Source organism: Macrobrachium nipponense, chromosome 40 (assembly GCF_015104395.2).
Source record: "Macrobrachium nipponense isolate FS-2020 chromosome 40, ASM1510439v2, whole genome shotgun sequence".
NCBI classification, from domain to species: domain Eukaryota; kingdom Metazoa; phylum Arthropoda; class Malacostraca; order Decapoda; family Palaemonidae; genus Macrobrachium; species Macrobrachium nipponense.
In genome coordinates this window covers 14023136-14035635 of record NC_061101.1, presented here as the reverse complement: position 1 = coordinate 14035635, position 12500 = coordinate 14023136, and the positions used below count along the sequence as shown (strand labels likewise).

At 37.7% G+C, this 12500-nt stretch overlaps 1 protein-coding gene and 1 long non-coding RNA gene across 8 annotated transcripts in view; one reads left to right on the top strand and one right to left on the bottom strand.

Moving 5' to 3' along the window:
- The window catches only part of LOC135211937 (uncharacterized), a 267529-nt gene that overhangs the window by 9524 nt on the left and 245505 nt on the right, over nucleotides 1-12500 (bottom strand). The gene's annotated exons all lie outside the window — the stretch shown is intronic.
- Nucleotides 1-12500, top strand: part of LOC135211934 (adhesion G protein-coupled receptor E2-like) — a 199347-nt gene that overhangs the window by 129303 nt on the left and 57544 nt on the right. The gene's annotated exons all lie outside the window — the stretch shown is intronic.

Genomic DNA, 12500 nt, shown 5'->3' with positions numbered 1-12500 from the left:
TTTAAAGTTGAATGGGAAACAGACAACAAAATTCCTTATCTTGATGTTTTAATAATCAGAGACACGAGAGAATACAAATTTACCATATACAGAAAACCAACGTTCTCACTTTCATACATTTACTGCTTTAGCTATCACGACATTACTATCAAGATCGGTGTAGCCAGCAACCTGTTCTTAAGAGCCTTACGAATTTGTTCCCCAGAATTCCTGGAAAAAGAACTTGAACTAATTCGCAAGCAACTTTCGTCTTTAAAGTATCCTGACCATATAATTGAGAAAGCAATTCACAAAGCAAACGTAATTTTCTACCGACCCCCTAAAGACAAGACCAGAGATACACCCAACAATAAAATAAAAATTCCTCACCTGGACACGATTAAGAGAGTAACCCACACCCTCGGAAAATCTAACGCTTTTGCATTTACTTACACAAACACCTTAGCCAAATCTCTGATTAATGTCCAACAAAAGATATCTCCCAAGGACACCGGGGTTTACGAAATCCCATGCCAGGACTGTGACCAATCTTACATCGGATTTACAGGTAAATCACTTCCCCACAGAGATTAATACAACACAAATGGTCAGTTAGGTATGGTACAACAGAACTCGGCTATTTTCAAACCATATAAATGAACATAACCTTAGAATAACTGGAATTAGTGGCTTTTGATAAATTCATATCTGACAAAAACTACAGCCCGTGAAGAGATATGTTTAAAGGGTGTTACTAAATTTTAACTGACTTCCCCAGAGATTAATACAACACAAATGGTCAGTTAGGTATGGACAGCAGAACTTGGCTATTTTCAACCATATAAATGAACATAACCATAGAATAAACTGGAATTTGCCATGTGTAATTTATAGCAGCAACTGCCGGTACAAGAGTCAAATGATGGAATCGACTTTAATAAAAGGGAGGCAGGTAATGAACATCTCAAAAGGAGCATGGGTTTCAGATATGATCGACAAGGTTTTCATTCAACCAACACTTAAGAAGATTAAAGGAAGATTATCAGCGGGGGTGAACTAAATTGGCTTGCCTGTGGATTGACCTCTTTGTATAAATACCACCTTTTCTGTAAACTTTTCTCATTCATCTACCTGAATAGGGAGACAGCAGTCTCTGAAATATAGTACTTTTCTCTCTATATTTTGGTGTTTTTATGGGCTCCTTTTATTGGATGGAATTCTGTTGTTACAGAACATTTTTACCAGTCATGTATATATATATATATATATATATATATATATATATATATATATATATATATATATATATATATGATATATATATATATATATATATATATATATATATATATTGCTACTCAATTTTTCTTCCCTCCAGCTAAGTGTATGTAAGAACTTGCTACGAATTACATGACATACGGGACAGTAACATTTATAACTAACCAGTTACTTTTAATCATTTCAATACGAACAATAACTTTTCAGAGTTCTAAAAGACGCAATCAACCAGAGTCTTCAAACGTGTTCCAGTGATATCATATCGGACATCAGCAAGTTACTCAGTAAAGGTAAATATGAACAAATAAGAATTGATAGCCGTTATTTTCGCAAGCACGCGTAGTAGACAGAAGGCGCCGATTCACTGAGGCACAGTGCAGAGACACATAAAAGTGATGAGTCACGACTGAGTAAATTTCCGGTTATATAATGTCTCTTAAATGTTCATGGCTGAATTTGAAGGCTGGAATGTCCATTCATTCTCCTACATTCTTTACTAAAACAAGGCAAGACACACTTTACTATAGATATATGTATGTATATATGATTATAATCACTTTAGCACGTGATTCATTTATCACACATATCCATAGGTGAAAAATAAGAGACGGGGTATAAGTCCTGACCGATTTCGACATTATACCAAGCCATTAACGTGTATTTTATATATGTATGTCTGCATTATGTATATTATATTTATATAATATATACGTATAATTATATATATATTACTATATATATATCTATATATATATATATATATATATATATATATATATATATATATATATATATATATATATATATTCCTAACCCCCCTGTTCACTAAACTACACAAACTGGAAACTCTTACCTGTAGTCAGTAGTGCCCTCTGTCTGCAATCATATCATTAGGCTATTAAGATCTCATAAGTACAAAAATATACTATTTATTACCCAAAGCAGTTGATTATAAAATAGGACAAAATGATTAACCCTCTTACGCCGATTGGACGTATTAAACGTCGGCTCAAAAAAGTTTTTTAAAAAATCGCGGAAAAATACTTATAGGCCTACCAGCCGAAAACTTTTGTATCACGCGCCTTGGGGGATGCTGGGAGTTCACGGATCAAGCGTTGTTTTGTTTACAATCACTACGCAGGCGCGCAAGCGCGAATTTCTTTCTTATCGCACTAAAAAGTATCAGTGACACATCTCGGAAATTATTTCGTCACTTTGACATAATTATTGCACCATTTTAAATTATCCTTTACATGAAGTATTATATATGAAAATGTGCGCAATTTCATGCACAATACAACTAAAAAATACTCATGATTGTAGCTTTTATCAATTTGAAATATTTTTCATATAAATAACGATGTGCAAAAATTTCAACCTTTTCGGTCAACTTTGACTCTACAGAAAAGGTCGAGAAACGCAATTGTAAGCTAAAATTGCTTATTATAGTAATATTCGATCATTTGCCTTCATTTTGCAACAAATTGGACGTCTCTAGCACAATATTTCGATTTATGGTGAATTTATGAAAAAACTTTTTCCTTACGTTCGTGCGATAACTCTTCCGATAAATTTTTCGTGCGATTGTCCTAATGTTTGCACCCTTTTAAATTTGCCGTTACATAAAGTTTTATATATGGAAATGTGCGCAATTTCATGCACAATACAACAAAAAACAACCCATGGTTGTAGCTTATAAATCACGATAAATAGAAAAAAAACCACGTTCGGTCAAATTTGACTCTACCGAAATAGTTGAAAAACGCAATTGTAAGCTAAAACTCTTACGGCCTAGTAATATTCCGTCATTTTTCTTCATTTTGAAACAAATTTGAAGTCTCTAAAACAATATTGTGATTTATGGTGAATTTTTGAAAAATATATTTACCTTCACTCCGCGCGCCGATTCGCGGCCGCAAGTCTCCGAAATACGTACATGGCATTATCCTAATATTTGCTCCTTTTCATATTAGCCTTTTTATAGAGTTTCATATATCAAAATGTGCGCAAATTCATGAAAAATACAATAAAAAATAATTGAAGGTTGTAGCTTTTACCATCTTCGAAATATGTGCATATGATATATATTAAAATTTCGACATTCGGTCAAATTTAACTCGTCCGAAATGGTCGAAATCTGCAATTCTAATCTAAAACTCTTACAGTATCGTAATATTCAATCATTTGTCTTAATTTTGAAACAAATTGGAAGTCTCTAGAACAATATTGTGATTTACGGTGAATTTTTGAAAAAAAAATGTTTTTGCGTCCGCGAGTTACGAATTCGTACATCATTTGTGATAATATTTTTCCGGTGTGCTTTTATTGTTTTACAATGTATTATATATCAAAATGATTGCAATTTAGTGTACAATACAACGCAAAAAAATGTAACTGGTTAGCTTTGACCGTTTTCTGCACAGCGTGATTTGAATACAATTATGTATGAATTTTTTTTTTTTGCTACCATATATCGCATTATTTACATATGATAATGATATTATTTTTCATTTCTGATGGTTGCATTCTAAACTTCAGGCAATGACAAAAAAAGGAGCCAAAAATGAACTCTTAATCTTCAAAAGTACGCGCGCTGTAATTTTTTGAAAAAATTATTTTTTCCACTTCCGCGCTCACTCCAAACCAGGCCCGGCATACGGGAGACGTTTTGATTTTTAGGGCTCCGGCGTAAGAGGGTTAACAAGTCATAATGTCAGAAAGCCTAAAACTGCCCATAAAGAAAACCAGTAAGTTAACATTCTACCCTCCTGACTAAGAATTCTCTCCCATACCCAAAATGTCAATAAGTACATCGTATTAGTCAGGTTAGAGATTCCCGTCTCTAAATTAGCCATGGAATAGGACCCATCTGTAATAAAGATAATAAGGCATAAAATATATATATCACACACATCACTCTTTTCGAAGTATTCATGTAAAGTGAGTATTTCACACTTCTCTCTCTTTTTCAAAGTTAGCAGTTTTCTAAGTTTTTACAAAATATGTCCTACCTTTATGATGGGGCGTTCTCTGCCGACGCTCGGCGTGTAACACCTCTTAGCGTTCACCTAAAAAGAATGTGACTTTCGCAAGTGCCTTGGACTATTAGGCCTGTAACACCCGTACAAACGAATGTACATGCCTCACAACCGGGTGAGTGATCTCTCGGTTAAACTGTTTGCGTATTCAAATTCCTTTCTCATGTAAGCTGGCTCTACAGTTCAGCCTGTCTCCAAGCGAGAAGTGATATGTGACTTCACTTAACATTACATTGGCATTTTAAACATACTATTAATCATTGTCCCTCTTTTCATCTGACAAAGCTCGGCCACCTAAAATTGCTAGCTCCCGCCTGGCCACTGTTCACAAACAGCTCATATATATAAAACACATTGGCCGGCTCAAAAAAAAAAAGTAGTGCACTCCCGTCGCACACCATATCGGCAACTAATGCACAATGTATCAATTTACCACATGACTTAGGGCCACCTCCGTTGCTGGAGCCCTTGTGCTTCGTCGAATACAAAAAGTTTAAGAACTCCTAGCACACAAATGGTGATCAGTATAGCACCTAGCATGACCATTAATATTGGTATAGTGTAACGGTCGTCGAAAAAAAATCCCTCTTCGTCTCTATCCTCCAGCGGCGGGACTGTAACGGTCTCCACTGTAGGCGGAATTCGAACCGTCTTATGGTTTCCATGTAAGTGGACGAGTTGTAGACACGCCGACTAAGTACCATGAAGAAATCCGAGAGAACCCTACAGGAACCGTCAAACAGCTGGGATCCCTGTAGGACGAGCGAATTGTTGTAGACGCAGGTCGAGTGCGTAAACCAACTCGAAACAACTCAGCACGCGCCATTATTCAGCGTCTGTGACCCTCGTGAGTGTATCCAACACCCTCTTGTCGCGAAACTGTAGATTCAACGTTTTCTACTGAAGTAAACGTGGTCACCATTCCGTTATCAAGGAGATATCCCGTGACTTCTATGCAAGTGCTACTCGCACCCGCCTCATCGAAGACTGTAGACTCCCGATTTATCCCAGAACGTATTCCTGAGATGATATATCGAAGACCTCTCATCCTTTGTAAAGGCAGTCCATAGAAACGCCATTCGTGTGTAGACTCGACTCGACCTCTGGTACTGTAGAACGAAGTCGTCTCCATCGCCATCATCACGTAGAGTTGGGGATTCTCCAAAGTCATTGTGTGTCCGTATTTAAAAGGTCTACATGGTCATAAACTGACTAAAGTTTTGTTGTACCCCACAAATCCGTCACTAATTAATGCACTCAATCTGCTAGTCAAATATTAAAAAATTCCTCACTAAACCAAATATAATCTTTACCCACTGAATCCTCACAAATAATCCAATATATGACAAACATGCTATCAAAAGAGAAGACATAAGTCTAACAGCAAAAACCCCTTTATGGTTTATATAAATAGCCTCCATAAAATATAATGTCAAACACCCCTTCTATCCAACTCACATACTTTGACGAATCATATCTCCTATCTAAAAGAAAAATGCTACTTAGAGCTTAACCCCCATTACAACATCTCTCGTAAGAAAAGAAAAAAAGAAAAAGGAGAAGAAAAAAGAATAAGATAATACAACAATAATAAGTGAACTTTCCCCCATTACACAGCGCACATAAGAGAAAAACAACATATATATAATTCAATATCTTTCCCAAAACGGAATGTGTACCGTTACGGAATCTGCTACCGCAGCAAACCCATCGACCAGAAACGACCAGAAAAGAATCCCCTTACATGATACGTTCCCGTGAAATGCCATAATCAGCATCTACGAAAATAGTGCAAATCCCCGAGTAATCAACTCCAAAGGGGAAAATCCGCAACCGGACTCATTATAGCAACATTAGCAAAAAATCCACCTGTGAACACTTTCAGGTGCTTCGAACTGCTGCATAGTCAAACTCGCAATGCCAGAAACTCATGATTCTCAAAAAAAAATTTTCTATACTGAAACTACATCAGCACATTCCACAGAACTATCTCTAGGATATGACCAAGGTGTTCCAAAGATTGTCTCGAAGACATAATTCTCCCAAACGATACTGTCCAATTATATAAAAATTATCACCTATTCGGGACAAAAAAACTACGATAAACTCGCAATTCCATAATTATGTACACCAAAAAAAAAAGGAAGTCACCCTCAAGGATTAATACCATCTCCTTATATATATAAATCATCATCTTAATAATAACACCACTCCGGTGATATAAATATTTCCTCTATTTAATTAATGACCCCCCGCCAAAAAAAATCATCCCGTTTCTCAGCTAAAGCAAATATTTGCCGTAAAATATTAACCCCGAAATCTTATGCCAAAATGCCGCAGATTTGCGCATAATAAGAAAAAAAAAACGTAGAAGGAAATAAAAGAGAGAGAAAAAAAATGTGAAGGCATTTTGTCACCAAATCGCAAAAACAGACAGCAAGAAAAAAAAAGAAAAAAAATGCAATTGCGCGACAATATATTAATCACCACAACCAATTCTTTTCCATTTCGAGATATGTGTTAGCCTCGACTGACCTGTTTGTTCATTTAAGACTGCAAATCTGTTTCCAATTTTCTCTTCAATGACTTTAAAAGGACCTTCAAACTTTGGGCCTAGTTTGTAATTTAACTCATTTCTCACGTTAAGTTTTAAAAATACCTTGTCTCCGACATTGATCTTGGGATCAGACGATTTACTATTACTCTTCTATACCATATCTCTGGTTGTGGATTCGAGATTACGGCTGAGACATGCGTGCCTCTCTCTCGCTGTGGATATCAACGCCTCGACCGTATCCTCCCCATGATGAGGCATAGTTAGCAAATCAAATGTGCCTCGCGCTGGACAACCAAACAAAGCTTCAAATGGGGACATTTTAATTGAATCACTGACTATAGTGTTAATACTATGTCTAACAACATTAATATATCTGTCCCAATTCTTATCATTACCACCTACAGTTTTCCTGAGAGCCTCGAGCACTTTCCTGTTTGCTCGTTCGCATAACCCATTTGCCTCTGGTCTGTATGAAAAAATTGTCACTTTCTGTATCCCCATGACTTCAGCTAAACATTCCAAGGTTTTGTTCACAAATTCCCTCCCATTGTCGGTTAATAGAACTTCGGGTGAGCCATATCTGCAAATGATACCATTGAAAAACGCTATGGCTACTTCTTCGGCCGTTTTATGCTTAAGTGGGAAAATTTCTACTATCCTTGTAAGTTCATCTATTATCACTAACAAGTACTTGTTCGCATATGTAGACTCACAAAAATTCCCTAAGATATCCATATGTATTCTCTGAAGAGGTCTACTCGGTATAGGATACGATCCTATTTTGCATAAAGTTGTCCTTGCAAGCTTACATGCGTTGCACACCGTACAATTCCTTACAAAATTTTCCACATCTTTCCCCATATTTTTCTAAATGTATTTAGCACGAACCTCATCATACGTTTTTTCTATTCCCAAGTGAGGACTACCGAACCTGCAATGAACTATATCCAAAACCACTGGAATTAGGACCTTCGGAATTAAGATCTGTGTCGTATCTCCTTTACTTTCACTGGTTCTCATCTTATATTTAATTTTCCTAACCAATAGATTACCTTCTAACTCCAAACCCGAAAAAGGCAGCTTATAACATTTCCTGACTAATTCCCCTCTTAGAAACGCTTATGCATCTGCTAAAATCTCGTCTTCATCTTGCCTTTGCTCTACGAGAGGTATATCCCATTGTATGGTTTCGCTAGTGACTTGCGCGACTTGGAAACCTTCCGTGTCATGAAAACTCCTGCTGAGAGCATCAGCAACAACGTTAAATTTGCCCTCTATATATTTGAGCTTTGCATCAAAATCTCTGATAGTTAAAAACCATTGAGCTCTTTTGGGCGACAAATCGGGTTTATTAAAAAGATCTAGTAATGGTTTGTGGTCTGTAAGAACTTCTACTTTATTCCCCATAAGTAACATTTTCTCGACACTATTGCAAAGGCTTCTTTATCTATGGTGGCCATGGACTTCTCGTTGCTGCCCTTTGTCCTGAACTTCCTGCTATAAAAAGCTATAGGAAGAAATTTCCCATCGAACTTTTGCATAAGGCAAGCACCTACACCTTCCTGGCTTGCATCAGTCACTAATGTAAAAAAGCTCCTAAAATCTGGAAACTTCAAAACAGGGGGATTCATTAGCGCGTCCTTGAGCTTTTGAAAACTCTCCGCCTGGGGTTCCTTCCATTGAAATTGAACGTCTTCCCGCAACACATCAGTTAGGGGAGCTGCTATATTAGAGAACCCTTTTACAAACCTCCTAAAGACACCGGCAATACCCAGGAATGACTTAATCTCTTTCTTTGATCTGGGGGTGCGAAAATTCGCTATTGCTTTGACTTTATCGTCATTTACTCTAACCCCTTCCTTAGATATGACGTGACTAGATATGTGACTGGTTTTTCAAGAACGAGCACTTGGCTAGCTTGATTTTCAACCCCGCTAATCTAAGCCTCCTAAGTACTTCTGTAAGCACTTCCAAGTGTTGCGCGATCGTGTCCGTTGCGATCAGGATGTCATCCATATACACAACAACATTTTTGCCCAATAACCCGTGCAAAACTGTGTTCACCAACCCGGTAAAAGTCATCGGACTGCCCGATAAACCGAAAGACATTTGCGTAAATTCATAGTGTCCCTTGGGCACTGAAAAAGCGGTATATTCCTTGCTACTCTCACTAAGAGGGACCTGTAGGAAACTCTGCGCCAAATCAATTGAGCTATAAATATTATGACCCCCCAATTTCAACAAAAAGATCTGGTATGCACACGACTGGGTAGCAGTCAGGGATCGTTTTCTTATTTAAACGTCTAAAATCGACGCATACACGGACAGAACCGTCTTTCTTAGGCACCGCTAACAAGGGAAAGTTGTAAGGAGACACGCTGGGTCTAATGATTCCTTCTTCTACCTCTTCTCTGATTTTGAAAGGTATGCGATATGCAGGAATATAAATAGGTTTTGTGTCACTCTCCAAATTTACCTTATGCTCTAACACATTAGTCAACCCCAATTTATCACCTTGTAAGGCTACCGTATCCCCAAATTCTGCCAAGAGCCCATTATCGCTTCAACGTGTTCGCTATAATCTGCATTAGCTAAATGTTCTCTGAATGTTCGTTTACTAGATTGCATTTCTGCCTCCGAAAACTCAGGTTTCCCCTCTACGATAGCCACTGAACCACTATCACAACTCCAATCATGGAAATCCAATATATATGTGTTTTTCTGGTATCTCCTAACTGTATCATTACAGTTTAGCAACTCTAACTACGTAAACCCGTCCTTGGATACGCTGTTCACCGATGCCGTGCTTACAATCCCTCTAAGCTTTTCGTTATTTTCAATAACACACACATCTGTGGGTTTTCTCATTTCCTTCAATTTAACTTTTACCATAGTCTTTGAACCTGGTAGTAACATAATATCTTCAGATAAAACACCTGTATATTTGTGGATAGTATCTCCCCTTGCCACCACCCCATACACATTACCACCCTCTGTATCATCCCCAGCAATGTTAGTATCAGAAATAACATCCATATTAGTATCATCACCACCATTGTTATCACTGTGAACTCTGATAGAACCCCCGTAATCATTTCCCATATCACCAATGGGTTTTTTAATTTCACCTTTCTCCATAACACTCGTATCACCACCATTAATACCACCGAGCACATCTCCTCTTTCAATAACCTCCATGTCCTCCATTCTATTCACGTCCTCATACGGTAGAAAATTACCTGGTATCCCGACTGTTATCCCATTAGCACCCGCATGGATCGAAATCTTGTGTCTTCTACAAGCAGGATGACCCAGCAAAAGTTTATTGCACAACGCAATTCTTTTCATTACCAAAAATGGTTCTGTTAACACTCTGTCACCGAGAGTAAACTGTACTTGAACACAACCCAGGGTATTTAATCTATGGGCTTGCATATCATCTCCGTTTAGGGTTGCAAAGGGTAATTGGAAAATATGGATTGATACAGATTATAGTCCATTAGATTTACTGAAGCCCCCCGAGACCACAATGGCATTTACCAATCACCTGTACCCTTTTTGTTGATCGGGCTTCCAAAAATTTCGCTAATCCCTTTGCCCTCTGGTTTGACCTGCCTGGGAAGTTCTCACATTATAATTACCAGAACCTTGAGGTGTAGGTCTCGCATCTCTCCGTATCTGAGATGGACAAGACTGCCAATAATGATCAGTACTTTTACACATTCCACAATATTTAACCTCCACAATTTCTTTGCATGCCCTGGTTTATTGCAATTGAAACAGCGCAACTGCTGTTGCTTTTGATCGATCGATCTTTTGTTATACTCAACTTTTGCGCACAGACGAGGAGGAGAAAATTCCGTGTATCTTTGTACTCTATCCCTCGGGCTTGTCCCGTTAAAAATTGTACTATCTACAGTGGGACATTTAGACCTGTGTTTATCTATTTGGGTATAAAGTAATTCTTCGTCTGAAGTAGGTTCAATCTTTTCATCAAAGCTATCCACTATCACATCCGGTACCTCATGCAAGAGCAGGGAAAAATAGATCAGTTTATGAATATTATTTAGAGAGAGATTATCCCCTGTAACCCACTTAGATGTTTTCAATTTTCCTACCCAATCCGCCACTGCGTAAACAGTTTTGAACTATGTTCTACGAGACTTTTAGTGCCCTTCCAGAGTTTATAAAGACTCCGAAGGTCCCTCACCATATCTCCGTGTTCCTTTGAGCCATACGCTGTTTTCAAAAATGCTTGCAAGTCCATCCAGGTACGACATTTTGTAAATTGGAAACTCCTTGAGCGGTGGGAGAGGTCTCCCTTATTGAAATCTGGCAAAGCTTTTGCCTCTCTAAATGCCTCTACATCGTCTAATATATTCTTTCCCGCTAAATAATTATTAACTCCTTCAATAAAGATATTCACAGGCTGTGATAGTACGCCATGTACAATCCCTCTGAATGGACTACCGCCAGCACTAATGTTAGTCACGTGATGTAGTAGTGTCATAGTGTTTTTAGTGTCCGCCATTTTTCCCTGTTTCCGAAAGCTATTTTGTTCTATAAGCCTCCCCGATCTCAATAACATCAATGTATTTATATACACCGAACCCAATCAAGAAATATTAACACAAATTTTCCCCCAATAATAGATGACAAAAGGCAAACACGCCCCACGCCCAGTATCTCCAAATGATAATCCCACGAAAGCAACATAAAAAAAAAAAAAAAAAAAAAAAAAAAAAAAAATAGGGAGGGGATAGAAAAAGAAAAACGAATGCAAAATGCTTGCCAATTAATTTGCCTTGGCAACTGTGCCTGTTCCCAGTTCTCTCTCCCTCTCTCTCTCTCTGGTGTGACTCGCAACAAAATCTTCGCTCAAGTAAATTCGCCACAAACTAACACAAGAAACATGAACAACAACAAAAAGGTAAAAAAAAATATAAAAGATAAAAAGAAGAAAATAAGAAAGAAAACTCAAAAATACACTCAAGTCTTCATACGACTGGAAACCGAATTCGTATACACACCGCGAATATGCGTGAACTGCGAAACACTTTAATATGTCGAAAATTAAACTTTTCCTCTTCAGGTTTTAAAACACTATTATTTCAGAACCCCCAGATGTTGATACTGACTTAGCCCGAGAGACGAACAGCTTACCTCTGTCCGACTAATTGAATCAGCAAAAAGAGCCTTGAGTTGCCTGTGACATGATTAATAACCCCTTTTTCCTACCAAAAAAGAAAATACCCCCTCTATCGAACTGGTCACCCGTCTCTTCAGAGCGTACCTACAGCTTATAAAATATATAAAAAGCCTCTTAAACCGCCTGCCACCACTGTTCCTACCCCCCCTGTTCACTAAACTACACAAACTGGAAACTCTTACCTGTAGTCAGTAGTGCCCTCTGTCTGCAATCATGTCATTAGGCTATTAAGATCTCATAAGTACAAAAATATACTATTTATTACCCAAAGCAGTTGATTATAAAATAGGACAAAATGATTAACAAGTCATAATGGCAGAAAGCCTAAAACTGACCATAAAGAAAACCAGTAAGTTAACATTCTACCCTCCTGACTAAGAATTCTCTCCCATACCCAAAATGTCAATAAGTACATCGTATTAGTCAGGTTAGAGATTCC